This window comes from Bufo bufo, chromosome 5 (genome assembly GCF_905171765.1).
Source record: "Bufo bufo chromosome 5, aBufBuf1.1, whole genome shotgun sequence".
In the NCBI taxonomy this organism is placed as follows: domain Eukaryota; kingdom Metazoa; phylum Chordata; class Amphibia; order Anura; family Bufonidae; genus Bufo; species Bufo bufo.
In genome coordinates, this window is record NC_053393.1 from 69,524,190 (window position 1) to 69,543,015 (window position 18,826).

Sequence of the window (18,826 nt, forward strand, 5' to 3'; positions counted from 1 at the left end):
CAATATTTTATCTCGATCGCTAACACATAAAATTTTTGCAAGGAGGCTGCGTGGCGGGGCTCCAGGGGGCGGCCTTTTATTAGGGGCTCTATGTGCCCGTTCAACCATAAACAATGATGAAAAGGATTCTCGGCCCAGGGAGTTCGCCAGCCATTTCTGTATGAAGCCCCCTGGGTCGTCCCCCTCTGGTCCTTCAGGGAAGCCTATCAATCGAATATTCCCCCTGCGTGACCTGTCCTCCAAATCAGTTAATTTTTCTTTAAGGGCCCTATGTTCTAGATCAATCATTTCTATTTTTTTGCCCATTAAAGAGACCTCATTTTTAGTGATAGTAAGGGATTGTTCCGTTTCATTTGCCCTATGGCGGATTTTATCCATATCGTCCCTAATAAGAGAAATGTCAGTTTGCATTGAGCATACGGTGGTTGTCAGTGTTCCTAAGGCTTGATTCGTGATTTTTAGGGTATCGAAAATGTCCCCCAGTTTTTGCTTGATTATTTCCATACGCGTATGTATCCGGTTAGCCATATCTTCCTTATCACTATTATCGGAAGGCATAACAGTTTTTCTAAGCTCTTCCTTTTCCTCTGGGCGGGCAATGGGTTTCAGTGTACCTCTTGTTTTTGTGGGGGAGGATCTTAAAAACCTCTCTATATTGGGTCTAGGACTTTTATTTTCTGACCCTTTTGGAGACGTAGTACCCACAGATCTCCTGTTTTGAACTTTAGGGGCCATATTCACACTTTTTAGGCTACCACCTTAATCTATAACAGAAAAAGACACAATTAAGCCTAGGCCACAATGGTCCCCCCCAAATACAGTGGACCTTCGGAGTAGCCCTTTAGATGTATTAGTGGGCCCCTCTACCGAAGCCCAGGGAATCATTCATATCCCTCAGATCTTTCAGAGATATTCAAAAATGTTAATGTTATTAGAGGGCTAACCGCTGTGTCTCCTCGATTAGAGGCCTCTTGTCATAGGATTCAGTTAGTTAGTTGAGTGTTAATAGCATAGTTAAACGGTTTGACCGGGTGACTTTGACCCTACTTGCCCGTCCTGGGAACAGTCAGTCAGTGGGTCCGGATCCATAGAGATGGCTCTATTTCTTAAACGACAGATGCGATCCAATACAGCAATATCTCTCAGGCCTGCTGCCCTGCGGGAAACACAGAAGGATTATACGCTGGCCTGGAGTTCCTCAGCGGCTCCTGAAGGCTTGCAGCTCCAACAGGTCATTTGTCAATCTCGCAGCTGATACGCTTTGTCCATGTAGCAGCAGAGTTAGTACCCCCCTGAGGATAAGCGCCGCACAGGCCACCTGTGGTGCTCTCTCACTGCCCACAGCTGGCCACATCCGTGCGACTCACCATCCTGAAATTCTTTTAGAAGTCTATATGCCATGCAGGGTGACAGCAGTGCCCTCTCACTGCACGCTGCACACCCACCACTCAGCGCCACAGAGGCTCGCCGTAGGTCTGATCAGGTCGCCAGGTGAAATATTGGTGTCGGTTAAAAGTTGGAGCGAGGAATAGTGCTTAGGTAGCGCTCCAGTCAGTCCGACGGCCCGACGTTCACACCGCACCGCAAATCAGTCAGCTGGAGCAAGGAAGCAGGCGAGAAGAGAGGAGAGACGGGCGGTCCGAGGTAGGAGGGGGGCGGAGCCCGCAGCACGCCCTACAACATGCTGCACGCCCTCTAATGATGATCTATCCTGATCCTGAGGATAGGTAATCAATATCTGACTCTGCACAATCCCTTTTAAGATTTTCTGGCATTCTTTCCTCATAGATTGTTTAAGAAAGACTGGATATGTTGAATGTTAACATTCTCAACCTTTTGTTCTTAAAGAAAATAAGCTGCTGCCAGAGATGTTTGGTGGAGACTTATTCTACTCTCCCCACTGAAAACGCATGCACATTTGGCCGAACTGGGCATGTACAGCACATGTGTGGGGAATTCATTATGGATGGCTTTCGTCTGAACAACTATTAAGTATATGGCCACCTAGAACATATCATCAATGAAAATTAGTGGCAAGTGATTGGCTCCAAAGTCTGCAACATATGTGTTATCTTCATTTGGACTTTTATAGCTATTAGGGATGAGCGAATCGACTTCGGATGAAACATACGAAGTCGATTCGCATAAAACATTGTTTTAATACTGTACGGAGCAGGAGCTCCGTACAGTATTAGAATGTATTGGCTCCGATGAGCCAAAGTTATTGCTTTGCGAAGTCTAGCGAGACTTCGGGTAATAACTTCATAAATTAATTAGTACTGTAAAAAAACATTTTCCAAGGTACCACTTGGAACCAAACCTGAGTTCGGGAAATGTTTTTTTTCAGTACAAATTTATTTATGAAGTTATTGCACGAAGTCTCACGAGACTTCGCGAAGCAATAACTTTGGCTCATTGGAGCCAATACATTCTAATACTGCACGGAACTCCTGCTACGTACAGTATTAGAATGAAGTTTTATGCGAATCGACTTCGGATGTTTCATCAGAAGTTGATTCGCTCATCCCTAATAGCTATGTTGTATTAGAGGTCCATTACTATGTCAAAACCCATCAGGGGATCCTCTGGTCCTCTGTTGATGCTGTCTGGGAGTTATTTGGAAGTATAATCATAGCGTCAAGTCTGGTATGGCCTGAGGTGCCTCTTTATGAAAGATCTCAATCTAACACAAGGTGACTTGCAAAATAATAGTAAAAAGGCTCTTGTATCTGATCCCCTTTATGATCTGTAACATGATTCCTATATTATACTCCTGGGAAAGGACTTCAAGCAATGTCTCAACAAAGCAAATCAGAAGTTAAGGGAATTGGTGCAAGATAGATGGAAGACCGAAGCAAAACAATGAGTGAAAGACGGAAGGGGGAGGAAGACAATGGAAGACAAAGCACAAGGGTCAAATTACACAAGAGCCAGTAATGAGAATGTATGGCAGACCAGCTGCAGATGATGGCTCAGGAGACAACAATGGTCACCATGAAAAGGCAAAACACAGTAGGTGAAGAATAAAAGATGTCTCCAATGTTGGGCAGAAGACAAAAGTTTAATAAGAGACAGAAGGAAACCAAAGGAAGAATGACAGGAAGAATGACCTGAACAGATTATAAGGTCAACAGTGCAGTTAGAATGTCTTCAGACCCTTTCACTTTTTTCACATTTTGTTTTCACATGTTGTGTCCTTGTGCTAAAATAAAATAAAAAAGAAAATTTTCCCCATTAATTTGCACTTAATACCTTATAAAGAAAAAGTGAAAACATAGTTTTAGAAATGTTAGCAAATGTATTAAAAAGAAAAAACATACCGTAAGTATTTAGACTCTTTCTATGACACTAGAAATTTAGCTCCAGGGGCCTCCTATTTCTCTTGATCATCTTTGAGATGTTTCTACACCTTGACTGGAGTCCACCTGTGGTAAGTTCAGTTGATTGGACATGATTTAGAAAGACACAGCCCTGTCTTTATAAGGTCTCGCAGCTGACATATCACAGTAAAAAACAATCCTATGAGGAGGAAAGAACAGGCAGAGATTTGAGACAGGATTGTGTTGGTTGCACAGATCTAGATAAGGGTGCAAACAATTTCTGATCCTCTGAAAGTACACCATGGCAATTGTTAAATTATTAAATAGACGAACTTTGGAACAACCAGGGCTCTTCCTAGAGCTGGCTGCCCTACCAAACTAAGTAATAGGGGGGAAAAGGGCTGTGGTAAGAGAGATGACAAAGAACCCAATAGTCACTCTGGCTGTGCTCCAGAGATTCTCTGTGCAGATGGGAGAAACTTCCAGAAGGCCAACCATCACTGCACAACTCCACCAATCTGGGTTTGTAGTTGTAAGCCATGTACCTGTCACGGATGGTTATGCAGAAAACTAGAAGTCACAAATAAAGATCCAACTGACTTGATCCCAAACTAAGGAACATATGGGTGAGCCCTACAAAAGCCCTAGAGCTCTCCCTGACTGCTCAGCCCATGCAAAGATCTTAATGATAGAAAGTTGCATGCCCCCATACCTAGACTGAGTAACACCTGAAAACCCTATAATAGTGAGGGGACACGACCACCGGCTCCCTGCACTCAATACGGAGGGAGTCAGGGTCACCTAGAATCCAGCCAACAGGAAAACACAAATAAAGGAATAGACTTATCTGAGGAACCAGCAGTTGTAGAATCTAGCAGTGAGCACAATCCAGGAAATGGTATAAACCGCAAAGTGAAGCAGTATGGGAGGGGATATAAAGGGAGGCGATCACTGCTATTAGATGACAGCTGGGAGAGGGAGGAGAGATGACAAAACGAAACCAAAACAAAAGAACATCATGCAAGAGGTACTGAAGAACGTCTGTCAGAACTTCTCAGAGATCTGGCAGGGACAGTACCAGGGTGGGCTCCCCAGAATACAGCGAAGTCACAGACAAGGAAAGCGACACTGACACCAGCTTAATATGCAAGAACAGAAAACCTTACTTAAACGACAAGTAATAACATAAGCATAACCGAAACAATTCAAATACGCATAGAAAACGCTATATCACAGACCCACAGTTAATGTCCCTGCCCAATGGACAGGCCTAGCCGATGGCGGACACAGCAGAGCCTGCAAGTCGTGCTGTGCCGCTACAGAGGACACCCCTAGCCGGTGGCAAACGCAGCAGAGCCTGCAAGTCAATAACTGTGCTGCAGTCCAGTACAGTACAGCCTAGCAAAAACAATATACTGTAAATCCTAACTGACTAACTAATGCTAGGCCTAGGCTAGTCTCTGTAACTTCAGGCGCCACACAATATATTGCAATCAGTAACCAGGTGTCCTGACCTGTGTCCGTTCTGGGCCCGAGAATTCAGCCTACCAGAGATGGCCACTAACTTCTCAGCAACCGTGCGGCCTTGCTTGATAGTGAGGCCTTCTGTCCACACACTGGACTGGTCTTCCTGGGACAACCTCTCTTTCAAAAGAGCTGGATACAGAAAGGATATTACAGCTACTCTCCTTCTTCTGAGTGTCCATTAACTGCCGGACATCTGCAAGCCAGGATGGAATCTGATTCAGTCCCTCACAGCACAATCCTTCCACCATGCCAGATCAACACACTTCCTGGTTCACTCACAGGCAGCAGCATGAGTCATCAGCATGAGTCATCATCTGTTTTGCATATTTAAATCTCAGAGTGTGCTGCTGTAGCTGCAAAACAGTGGCCTCTAGTGTCCGGAATGCCAAATGACAGTTTAAGTAAAGACATTATGCAGAAATAGCTGTTTCACAATCTCACATAGTATACACTTGAAGATGTGGAACCTTTAAGTGTGAATTATCCTATTTTACCTTGGAGTAGCATCCTTGTACACTTTTGTCCCCTCTATCCCACAGGCAACCTTGATTAGGTGGTACATATAGGTGTGCGTGCTCTTCCTCTCATTGTTTGCTTGGTGCACACAGAGGTAACTAGGAGCTGCACACTATATATGCAGGGTCTGCTCTCCTAAATGTAGATGCCCAACAGCACAGGTAGGTTTACAGTAGGTCCAGCCTGACTGAGACTACCTTGGCACTGGTAGGCGGGCACAGATGTGTTTTGCTAAAATCTTAGACTCCCAGCCAATATATTTTAATCATATCAGAATGAGGGCTTAGTCCATTTATAATGTTTGCATTTACTGTGAAAGAAGCCTTTCCTCAGTAAAGGACACATAATTTCACATGAGAAATTTGGAATCGATTCTAAGCATCATGTTTGGAGAAAACCAGACGCCGCTCATCACTTGACCAATACCATCCCTACAGTGAAGCATGGTGGTGTGGCAGCATCATGCCATGGGGTGTTTTCCAGCAGCGGGGATGAGGAGACCGGTCAGGGTTGAGGGGAAGCTGAATGGGGCAAAGTACAAAGATATTATCAAAGGAAATGTGTCACCAAAAAGGAAGGAAGGAATAGATAAGCTCTGACAATCATCTATTGTGAATGATGGGTCCTGTCTTATCTATACACAGAAAAGATATCATTAGAATGAGCTACCTGCAGTAAAATTATCTGTATAAACCCACAAGTGGCACAAATTATTAGACACAGTAGCCAGAGCGAAAACTACAGGACTGCCAAAGGAGCTTTAACCAAGTCCTGTGTAATGCCTCATTCACACGTCAGTCAGTGATTTCCATCAGTGATTTTGAGCCAAAACCAGTTCTGTAAACACAGAACAGGTGCAGATCTTTCCCTTATAACTTATGTCTCCGGAGGCTCCAATCCTGGTTTTGGCTCACAATCACTGATGGAAATCACTGACCGAACACTGACTGTGTAAAAGGCATAAAGAGTCTAAATACTTATGTCAATGCAAAATGTTACTTTTTCCTCTTCAATAAATTAGCAAAGATTTCAAACATTCTGTTTTCACATTATCATTATTGGATATTGAGTGCTGAATGATGGGGAAAAACTTTAACTTTTTTTTATTTTAGTACAAGGAGCAACATAACAAAATGTGAAAAAAATGGAAAAAGTCTGAAGACTTTCCAAATGCACTTGTACTAAGGATGAGCGAACCAGTTCAGACTGAACTGAGTTTGGTCTGAACTTTGCTATTTTTTGGATTGCAGACGAACCTGAATCTTTACTGGTTACTTTCAGATGAATTTACTAAAATGTCACATATCACCATTTTAGAGCACATGTTGGCTCTCAAATTGAAGAAAGAGTCTCACATGAGAGGAAATGGGGGGGGGGGGGGGGGGGTGGGAGGGCTTGCCCTGGTTGTCTCCCAGCCTGACAGACAGCCTGGATGAGCCAATCAATGCTGCAGCAGGCAGGGAGGTGCCCTAGCAGAACGAGCAGAACACCATTCTTTGCTGAGCTATGAATGAGGTTGGTTGGGTATAAAAGTGTCTGCCAAGAAAACAATCTTAGGGAGTCAGGGAGAGTCAGAAATCAACCAGCTTATTGCCAGGGAGAGTGAAGGGAAAGTGCGTTGTGTAGAATAGGGGCAAGCAGGGCAGACAAGGAGGGCAGCTGTCATTAAGGGAGGGAGAAGACAGGAGATGTGACTGGCTGTGCCTGCTATCAGAAGTGCAAACCTTAAAAGCAGCTGCCTGAAAGCAAATACTTTAATTTTGTTTCCCCCATTTTCACAGAAATCCTTTTTTGTGGGGTTATATTAATTTATTATTCATTTAATTAAACAGCATATATACGTGATTACTGCATCAATACCCAAGGTGCAGCAGTAATCTACCTGTGTGTATTAATGAATTGAGTGTCAAGCCTCAATCATCCGTTTATGTATAGTCAGTTTCCACGAGGTTGCAATTTTTTTTTTTTTTTTCGGGGGGGGGTTCAACTTAATTAAGAAGCATATCTACGTGGTCACTGCATCAATACCCAAGGCGTAGTAGAAATCTGTGATTTTGGATAAAATTTTGTTGCTTGAGTTGTGATTTGGTACCTATAGATCCATATATCTTTTATTGGTTTTGTAGTAGAAATCTGCCTGTGTGTATTAAAGAGACATTAAGCATCAAGCCTCAATCGTCTGCTTCCATTTATTCAGTTTCCACATGGTTTCCACATGGTTGCAATTTTTTTTTTTTTCGGGGGGAAGTTCAATTTAATTATACTGCATATATACGTGATTACTGCATCAATACCCAAGGTGTAGCAGCAATCTAGAGTTGTGGATTAACAAGTAGAGTTGAGCGAACCCGAACTGTAAAGTTCGGTTTCGTACCGAACTTTAGGTTTTCCGGCACCCGGACCCGAACCCGAACATTTACGCAAAAGTTCGGGTTCGGTGATTTTTATGGCGCTTTTTGAAAGGCTGCAAAGCAGCCAATCAACAAGCGTCATACTACTTGCCCCAAAATGCCATCACAGCCATGCCTACTATTGGCATGGCTGTGATTGGCCAACTGCAGCACCTCTATTTAAGCTCGAGTCACTCAGCGCCGCCCGTCACTCTGCTCGGATTAGTGTAGGGAGAGGCTGCAGCTGCTGTGAGGGAGCGATCTTATCAAGAACTGGTTTATGTACTCAGCGATCTACAGAAAAAGTGTTTTGTGGGTGCAGTGCACAATTTTTTTAAGCCTGCCCTGAGCCAACTACTGCTGAAAACAAACTTTTTTTTCTTCATTTCATCAATATCAATACCTGATCGGCAGCCATTTTATGCAACGATAGTGTGAAAAAACCCTCTGATATACTGCACATCTAGGATTAGACAAGCATAAGTGACTGTCACATTTAGGACAGAAATACAGCTTTTTGGTTAGGGTGAAAAAAGCCTCTAATATACTGCACATCTGTGATTACACGTGCATAAGTCACTGTCACATTTAGGACAGAAATACAGCTTTTTGGTTACATACTGCACATCTGTGATTACACGTGCATAAGTCACTGTCACATTTAGGACAGAAATACAGCTTTTTTCTTACTGGGGGGAAAAAACCCTCTGATATACTGCACATCTGTGATTACACGTGCATAAGTGACTGTCACATTTAGGACAGAAATACAGCTTTTTGGTTAGGGTGAAAAAACCCTCTAATATACTGCACATCTGGGATTAGACAAGCATAAGTGACTGTCACATTTAGGCCATAAATACGGCTTTTTGGTTACTGGGGTGAAAAAAGCCTCAATTATATTGCACATCTGGGATTACACGTGCATAAGTGACTGTCACATTTAGGACAGAAATACAGCTTTGGCATACTGGGGCAAAAAAAAGCCTCTCATATACTGCACATCTGGGATTACACGTGCATAAGTGACTGTCACATTTAGGACAGAAATACAACTTTTTGGTTAGGGTGAAAAAACCCTCTAATATACTGCACATCTGGGATTAGACAAGCATAAGTGACTGTCACATTTAAGACAGAAATACGGCTTTTTGGTTACTGGGGTGAAAAAAGCCTCTGATATACTGCACATCTGGGATAAGACGTGCATAAGTGAGTGTTACATTTAGGCCACAAATACCGCTGTCATATAAAGTTTGAATATTTTTTTACCCTACATCCTAATTTTTTACCCTACATCAGGGTTTATATTAACGGTTAATTATTTTTAACATACTTAACCACTTTTTACTTTGCTTTGTGAACGCTAACTATGAGGCAAACATCTAATAAGGGACGCGGTCATGGTCGTGTTGGTGGAGCTTCTGGTGCAGGGAGAGAACGTGGCCGTTCTGCCACAGCTACACGTCCTACTGAACCTACTACCTCAGGTGCCAGTAGTCGCCAGAAACGACAGCGATATTTGGTCAGGCCTAATGCCGTTCTAAGGATGGTAAGGCCTGAGCAAGTATAGGCACTAGTCAATTGGGTGGCCGACAGTGGATCCAGCATGTTCACATTATCTCCCACCCAGTCTTCTGCAGAAAGCGCACAGGTGGCGCCTGAAACCCATGCCCATCAGTCTGTCACATCACCCCCGTGCATATCGGGGAACCTGTCTGAACCTCAAGTCATGCAGCAGTCTATTATGCTGTTTGAAGACTCTGCTGGCAGGGTTTCCCAAGGGCATCCACCTAGCCATTCCCCAGGGGTGGAAGACATAGAATGCACTGACGCACAACCACTTATGTTTCCTGATGAGGACATGGGAATACCACCTCAGCACATCTCTGATGATGACGAAACACAGGTGCTAACTGCTGCATCTTTCTGCAGTGTGCAGACCGAAAAGGAGGTCAGGGAGGAAGACTGGGTGGAAGACGATGCAGGGGACGATGAGGTCCTAGACCCCACATGGAATGAAGGTCGTGCCACTGACTTTCATAGTTCGGAGGAAGAGGCAGTGGTGAGACCGAGCCAACAGCGTAGCAAAAGCGGGAGCAGGGTGCAAAAGCAGAGCAGCCGTCGCCAAAACAGTTCGCCTGCTACTGGCCACCGTCACCAGGGACCGAGCACACCAAAAGCAGCTTCAAGGAGTTCCCTGGCATGGCACTTCTTCACACAATGTGCTGACGTCAAGACCCGAGTGGTTTGCACGCTGTGCCATCAGAGCCTGAAGCGAGGCATTAACGTTCTGAACCTTAGCACAACCTGCATGACCAGGCATCTACATGCGAGACACGGGCTGCAGTGGAGTAAGCGCCTTCAAAACCAAGAAAGGGCTCAGGCCCCTCCTGTTCCCTCTTTTGCTGCTGCCTCTGCCTCTTCCTCTGCCTCTGGAGGAACGTTGGCACCTGCCGCCCAGCAAACAGAGGATGTGCCACCAACAACACCACCTCTGTCACCAAGCATCTCCACCATGTCACACGGAAGCGTTCAGCTCTCCATCTCACAAACCTTTGAGAGAAAGCGTAAATTCCCACCTAGCCACCCTGGATCCCTGGCCCTAAATGCCAGCATTTCTAAACTGCTGGCCTTTGAAATGCTGTCATTCAGGCTGGTGGAGACGGACAGCTTCAAACAGCTCATGTCGCTTGCTGTCCCACAGTACGTCGTTCCCAGCCGCCACTACTTCTCCAGGAGAGCCGTGCCCTCCCTGCACAACCAAGTATCGGATAAAATTAAGTGTGCACTGCGCAACGCCATCTGTGGCAAAGTCCACCTAACCACAGATACGTGGACCAGTAAGCACGGCCAGGGACGCTATATCTCCCTAACTGCACACTTACCTGTAGTGGCGGCTGGGCCCCATGCGGAGAGCTGTTTGGCTCACGTCCTTCCGCCGCCAAGGATCGCAGGGCATCATTCTTGGCCTTCTGTTGCCTCCTCTTCCTACTCGGCTTCCTCCTCCTCTTCTTCCACCTCCTCATCCGGTCAACGACAGACCTTCACCACCAACTTCAGCACAGCCAGGGGTAAACGTTAGCAGGCCGTTCTGAAACTGATGTGTTTGGGGGACAGGCCCCACACTGCGCAGGAGTTGTGGCGGGGTATAGAACAACAGACCGACGAGTGGTTGCTGCCAGTGGGCCTCAAGCCCGGCCTGGTGGTGTGCGATAATGGGCGAAATCTCGTTGCAGCTCTGGGACTAGCCGGTTTGACACACATCCCTTGCCTGGCGCATGTGCTGAATTTGGTGGTGCAGAAATCCATTCACAACTACCCCGACATGTCTGAGCTGCTGCATAAAGTGCGGGCCGTCTGTGCGCGCTTTCGGCGTTCTCACCCTGCTGCTTCTCGCCTGTCAGTGCTGCAGCGTAACTTCGGCCTTCCCGCTCACCGCCTCATATGCGACATGCCCACCAGGTGGAACTCCACCTTGCACATGCTGGAGAGACTGTGCGAGCAGCAGCAGGCCATAGTGGAGTTTCAGCTACAGCACGCACGGGTGAGTCGCACTGCGGAACAGCACCACTTCACCACCAATGACTGGGCCTCCATGCGAGACCTGTGTGCCCTGTTGCGCTGTTTCGAGTACTCCACCAACATGGCCAGTGGCGATGACGCCGTTATCAGCGTTACAATACCACTTCTATGTCTCCTTGAGAAAACACTTAGGGCGATGATGGAAGAGGATGTGGCCCAGGACGAGAAGGAGGAAGAGGGGTCATCTGTCACTACCAGAGCTTTGGGACGTTCTCACAGCTCTGTTTCTCCACCCCTGTGATGATGTCACTACTAGAGCTGGGAGGAGTTCTCACTACTCTGTTTACTTTTGGTTTCTTTCACCACAGCTGTTCTTCATGTGTTTGATTTCCCTCTCTTTATATCACCCCTCCTCCTATGATAGGATGTGGATTATAGTTCTCACTTCAGTTGTAGCTCTTGCTTTAGTTTCTTCACTTGTAGCTATCAGTTCACTGGACCTGTGTTCTGCTGCAGCTAGCACTCCGGATATTGCCAGCCTGTCCTTGGATCCGTCTTCTCTGCGGCTGCAACACCTTCAGCTAAGTCTGCAGACATTGTTGTATTCCTGTTTGTTTTCTGACTGGATCTGAGGTGGCCACAGTTCCCTCCATATACTGAGTAGGGCACTGGTGGCCGTGCCCCTTCCACTATTGTAGGGGTTACAGTGGTCATTAGTCTTAGGCACGTGGGCATGCCTCGTTCCGCCATTTGGATCCGGCATGTGCTTTAGCAGAATAGGGAAAGCGTTGAGGGTCGGACAGGGGTCACCCTTTATCCTCCCTCGTTCTGGGTCCAGTCAGTTGCTCTGTACTGTGTATTACTATTGTTGCTCACATACAGCCGTGACATTATAATCCACCAAAACCGTCCTTTTTTGACATGGATCCGCTTTCTGACCTGGTTGACCGCATGCAGGGTCTTTCTTTGGAAGTAGCGGATCTCCGTCAATCTATGACCCAGCTTCAAGCATTGGGCCCTGCTCCAGCTCATGGAGTCTGTTGCGAGCCAAAGGTCTCACTTCCGGAGACGTTCTCCGGGGGCAGTGAGAATTTTGTTCGTTTCAGAGAGGCATGCAAACTCCATTTTTGCTTGTGTTCTCACTCTTCTGGTAATCAGGAGCAGAGGGTGAGGATTGTCATTTCCCTGCTCAGGGGTAATGCTCAGACTTGGGCTTTTTCGCTGCCATCAGGGGATCCCTCCCTTCGATCCGTGGAGGGATTTTTTGTGGCCCTGGGGCAGATTTATGATGACCCGGATCGTGTTGCTCTGGCCGAATCTAACCTACGTGTTTTATGCCAGAACAAACGGTCTGCGGAGCTTTATTGTTCTGAATTTCGGAGATGGGCAGCTGATTCGGGTTGGAATGATGCTGCACTCCGGAGTCAGTTCTGTCATGGTCTCTCGGAGAGATTAAAAGATGCGTTTGCTTTCCATGAGAGACCAACGTCCTTAGAGTCTGCCATGTCATTGGCGGTACGCCTTGACAGGCGTCTAAGAGAAAGAAATGAGACCTCTCTGTCCAACCATTGTCAGTCTAGGGGCAGTGGTGCGGACTCATTCAGTGTGCAGGGGCCTCATCCTGTCTCACTCCCCTCTGAGGAGGAGCCCATGCAGCTAGCTCGACTTGCCCCTGATAAAAGAGGATTTAGTCCTCAGAGTATGGTCTGTTTTTGTTGTGGGGGCATAGGTCATTTGGCAAATGTTTGTCCGTCTAGGAGATTCTTGAACCGTACTAAGAGCGATAATAAGAGAAAAATCTCAAAAGGTAAATCATCAGGTTCTGCTTCATCTGCTACTTTGGGCAAAGTTGATGTAGGATTTGATGCTTTTCCTCTGACCTGCAGTTCCCGTCTTTTCCTGTCTGCCAGGGTGGCGCTAGAGAGCAAAGTCATTTCTTGTGAGATTTTTGTCGATAGTGGAGCGGCCGTCAATCTTATTGACACTCAATTTGTAGCCATGCATGGTTTTCAGGTTTGCACATTAGATAAAGATATACCTGTTTTTGCTATTGATTCTGCTCCACTCTCACAGAGATCTCTGAAGGGCATTGTTCACAATATCCGGCTAGCTGTAGGTGACACTCATGTGGAGGATATATCTTGTTTTGTCCTTAACGGATTGCCGTCTCCTCTAGTTTTGGGGTTACCCTGGCTCACTAGACATAACCCCACTATTGATTGGCAAGGAAGGCAAATAAATGAGTGGAGTGATTTTTGTAGAGAGAATTGTCTCACAGCGACTTTTGCAGAGGTGTCTACTAAAACGGTGCCATCATTTCTCTCTGATTTCTCGGACATGTTTTCCGAGAGCGGTATTCAGGAGCTACCTCCTCACCGGGAGTTTGACTGTCCCATTAACCTCATTCCCGGCGCCAAGCTGCCAAAAGCACGCCTCTACAATCTCTCACAACCGGAAAGAATCGCTATGCGAACTTACATCTCCGAGAGTCTCGAAAAGGGGCATATTCATCCCTCAAAGTCACCTGTGGCCGCGGGTTTTTTTTTTGTTAAAAAGAAAGATGGCTCTCTGAGACCTTGCCTAGATTTTAGGGAGCTGAACCGTATCACGATTCGCGATCCCTATCCCCTTCCTCTGATCCCGGACCTCTTCAATCAAATTGTTGGGGCCAAGGTGTTTTCCAAATTGGATTTGAGAGGCGCGTACAACCTGGTCAGGGTCAGAGAGGGGGATGAATGGAAAACAGCCTTTAATACCCCTGACGGGCATTTCGAGAATCTCGTTATGCCTTTCGGCCTGATGAATGCTCCGGCCGTCTTTCAGCATTTTGTTAATAGTATTTTCTATCATTTAATGGGGAAATTTGTATTGGTGTATCTTGATGATATTTTGATTTTTTCCCCTGATGTTCAGACCCATCAGGATCATCTTTTTCAGGTTCTGCAGATTCTGCGGGAAAATAAATTGTACGCCAAGCTGGAGAAATGTCTTTTTATGGTATCGGAGATTCAATTTCTGGGTTTTCTCCTCTCTGGTTCTGGTTTTCGCATGGATCCCGAGAAGGTCCGTGCTGTACTTGAGTGGGAGCTTCCTGAGAATCAGAAGGCATTGATGCGCTTTCTGGGTTTTGCGAACTATTACAGAAAGTTCATTTTGAATTATTCCTCTGTTGTCAAACCCCTCACTGACATGACAAAAAAGGGGGCGGATTTTTCCTCTTGGTCGGAGGAGGCGCTTACAGCCTTTTCTAAGATTAAAGAGAATTTTGCGTCTGCTCCCGTCTTGGTGCATCCCGATGTTTCCTTACCTTTTATTGTTGAGGTGGATGCTTCCGAGGTGGGTGTGGGTGCGGTTTTGTCCCAGGGCCCTTCCCCTGCCAAGTGGCGACCCTGTGCCTTTTTCTCTAAAAAAAACTCTCCCCGGCAGAGAGAAACTATGATGTGGGAGATAGGGAGTTGCTGGCCATCAAGTTGGCTTTCGAGGAATGGCGCCATTGGTTGGAGGGGGCCAGGCACCCTATCACCGTTTTTACCGACCATAAGAATCTGGCATACTTGGAGTCGGCCAGGCGTATGAATCCGAGACAGGCCAGATGGTCTCTGTTCTTCTCCAGATTCAATTTTGTTGTTACATTCCGACCTGGGATAAAAAATGTGAAGGCTGATGCTCTCTCTCGCTGTTTTCCGGGAGGAGGAAACTCAGAGGACCCGGGTCCCATTTTGGCGGAGGGGGTAGTTGTTTCTGCTCTATATTCCGATTTGGAGGCCGAGGTCCAGGCTGCCCAGACTGAGACACCTGCCCGTTGTCCTTCTGGGAAGTTGTTCGTGCCTCCTGAGCTACGTCACAAACTCTTTAAGGAGCATCATGATACGGTTCTTGCTGGTCATCCCGGGAGTAGAGCCACGGTAGATCTCATTGCTCGGAGATTTTGGTGGCCGGCTCTTCGTAAGTCGGTGGAGGGTTTTGTGGCTGCTTGTGAGACGTGCGCTCGAGCTAAGGTCCCTCGTTCACGGCCTTCAGGTTCCCTTCTCCCGTTACCCATTCCTTCCCGTCCTTGGACACACCTGTCCATGGACTTTATCACGGATCTTCCTCGTTCCTCGGGGAAGTCGGTGATCCTGGTGGTGGTGGACCGTTTTAGCAAGATGGCTCATTTCGTACCTTTCCCTGGTTTACCCAATGCTAAAACGTTGGCGCAAGCTTTTGTCGACCATATTGTTAAATTGCACGGCATTCCCTCTGATATTGTTTCCGATAGAGGCACGCAGTTTGTGTCCAGGTTCTGGAAGGCTTTCTGTTCTCGCCTGGGGGTTCGGCTGTCCTTCTCTTCTGCTTTTCATCCGCAGTCGAATGGTCAGACTGAGCGCCTCAATCAGAATCTGGAGACATATTTGCGCTGTTTTGTGGCAGAGAACCAGGAGGATTGGTGTTCATTTCTCCCTCTTGCTGAGTTTGCTCTGAACAACCGTCGTCAGGAATCTTCTGATAAGTCACCATTCTTTGGTGCATATGGGTTCCATCCGCAGTTTGGGACTTTCTCGGGAGGGGCTCTTTCTGGTTTACCTGAGGAGGAGAGATTTTCCTCGTCTTTGTCTACCATTTGGCAAAAGATTCAGAGTAATCTTAAAAAAATGAGTGAGAAGTATAAGCGTGTGGCTGATAAGAGACGTGTGCCTGGTCCGGACCTGAATGTGGGTGATCTGGTGTGGTTGTCTACTAGAAACATTAAGTTGAAGGTTCCCTCCTGGAAATTGGGTCCCAAGTTTATTGGGCCTTATAAAATCTTGTCAGTCATCAATCCTGTTGCCTTCCGTCTTGATCTTCCACGGGTTTGGAAGATACATAATGTATTTCACAGATCTATCTTAAAACCATATGTCCAGCCCACGGTACCCTCCTCTTTGCCTCCTCCTCCGATTTTGGTTGATGGCAATCTGGAGTTTGAGGTTTCCAGAATTGTGGACTCTCGCATTGTCCGCGGTTCTCTTCAGTACCTCGTTCATTGGAAGAGTTATGGTCCTGAGGAGAGGATGGGGGTTCCGGTGTCGGACATTAAAGCCACTCGCCTCATCAGGGCATTTCATAGGGCTCATCCTGAGAAGGTGGGTCCTGGGTGTCCGGAGTCCACCCGTAGAGGGGGGGTACTGTCACTACCAGAGCTTTGGGACGTTCTCACAGCTCTGTTTCTCCACCCCTGTGATGATGTCACTACTAGAGCTGGGAGGAGTTCTCACTACTCTGTTTACTTTTGGTTTCTTTCACCACAGCTGTTCTTCATGTGTTTGATTTCCCTCTCTTTATATGACCCCTCCTCCTATGATAGGATGTGGATTATAGTTCTCACTTCAGTTGTAGCTCTTGCTTTAGTTTCTTCACTTGTAGCTATCAGTTCACTGGACCTGTGTTCTGCTGCAGCTAGCACTCCGGATATTGCCAGCCTGTCCTTGGATCCGTCTTCTCTGCGGCTGCAACACCTTCAGCTAAGTCTGCAGACATTGTTGTATTCCTGTTTGTTTTCTGACTGGATCTGAGGTGGCCACGGTTCCCTCCATATACTGAGTAGGGCACTGGTGGCCATGCCCCTTCCACTATTGTAGGGGTTACAGTGGTCATTAGTCTTAGGCACGTGGGCATGCCTCGTTCCGCCATTTGGATCCGGGCATGTGCTTTAGCAGAATAGGGAAAGCGTTGAGGGTCGGACAGGGGTCACCCTTTATCCTCCCTAGTTCTGGGTCCAGTCAGTTGCTCTGTACTGTGTATTACTATTGTTGCTCACATACAGCCGTGACATCATCTCTAACACTTTCAGGCCAGTCTTTTAGAAGTGGCTCAGAAAGAGGATTTTTTCAACAGCAGAGGGCAGGTACAAATTTGGCCAGCCAGGGCCCACTGCTGGAGGAGGAGGAGGATGGGAATGAAGCATGTTCACAGCTGGGTGGCATCCAACGCAGCTCGGGCCCATCACTGGTGCGTGGCTGGGGGGATACGGAGGACGCAGACGATACACCTCCCACAGAGGACAGCTTGTCCTTACCTCTGGGCAGCCTGGCACACATGAGCGACTACATGCTGCAGTGCCTGCGCAACGACTGCAGAGTTGCCCACATTTTAACGTGTGCTGACTACTGGGTGGCCACCCTGCTGGATCCCCGTTACAAAGACAATGTGCCGTCCTCAATTCCCTCACTGGAGCGTGATCGGAAGATGCGCAACTACAGTCGCACGCTGGTAGACGCGCTCCTGAGAGCATTCCCGACTGATGCCGGGGGACAAGTGGAAGCACAAGGCGAAGGCAGGGGAGGAGGAAGAGGTTGTCAACGCAGCTGTGTCAGCGCCAGCACCTCAGAAGGCAGGGTTAGCATGGCCGACATGTGGAAAAGCTTTGTCACCTCGCCGCAACAACCGGCCCCAACTGCTGATATAGAGCGTGTTAGCAGGAGGCAGCATTTGAACAACATGGTGGAACAGTACCTGTGCACACGACTACACGTACTGACTGATGGTTCTGCCCCATACAACTTCTGGGTCTCCAAATTGTCTACATGGCCAGAGCTTGCCCTGTATGCCTTGGAGGTGCTGGCCTGCCCTGCAGCCAGTATACTCTCTGAACGTGTATTTAGCACGGCAGGAGGCGTCATTACAGACAGACGTAGCCGCCTGCCCACAGCCAACGTGGACAAGCTCACGTTCATTAAAATGAACCAGGCTTGGATCCCACAAGACTTGTCTGTACCTTGTGCAGAATAGACATTTATACCACCATCAAACATACATTCTTGTACTCAAATCAAGTGCAATGATTCTTTGTTTTCTTTTTTTTTATTTGGCCCAATATTTTGGGGGCTACCTACCCAATAAAAAATAAAAATAAAAATATTGTTGGCTACCTCCTCCTCCTCCATTGCTGCCTCCACCTACAACACCACATTCACCGCCTCCTCAACCTCCGACTCCATATCCACCTCCTTCTCTTAGTTGCAGGTTAATAATTTGTAATTTTTAGTTATTTTATTTCATTTTAAGTTATTTTCCTATCCACATTTGTTTGCAGAGCAGTTGCCATGCTCTTAAGCACATTTTACTGCCTTTTACATCCCTCTAGCCTTTTCAAGGACAATTTTAGAGCCATTTTAATAAAAAAAAAGTGCCCTAAATTGAAAAAATTCTCATTTTCAATTGTCGGGTGACATTTTACCATTTTTAGCGTATACAAACCCCCCTGCTGTGCCTGGGTGACAGGGGCCTAAATCTCTCAAAATCCTCTGTTGTATTGCTGGGTGACATGAACCCCTTTTGCCATGAATGAACCCCTGCTCTGCATTGCTGACAGGGGCCTAAATCTCTCCAAATCCTCTGTTGTATTGCTGGGTGACATGAACCCCCTTTTGCCGTGAATGAACCCCTGCTGTGCCTGGGTGACAGGGGCCTAAATCTCTCAAAATCCTCTGTTCTATTGCTGGGTGACATGTACCCCCTTTTGCCGTGAATGAACCCCTGCTCTGCATTGCTGACAGGGGCCTAAATCTCTCAAAATCCTCTGTTGTATTG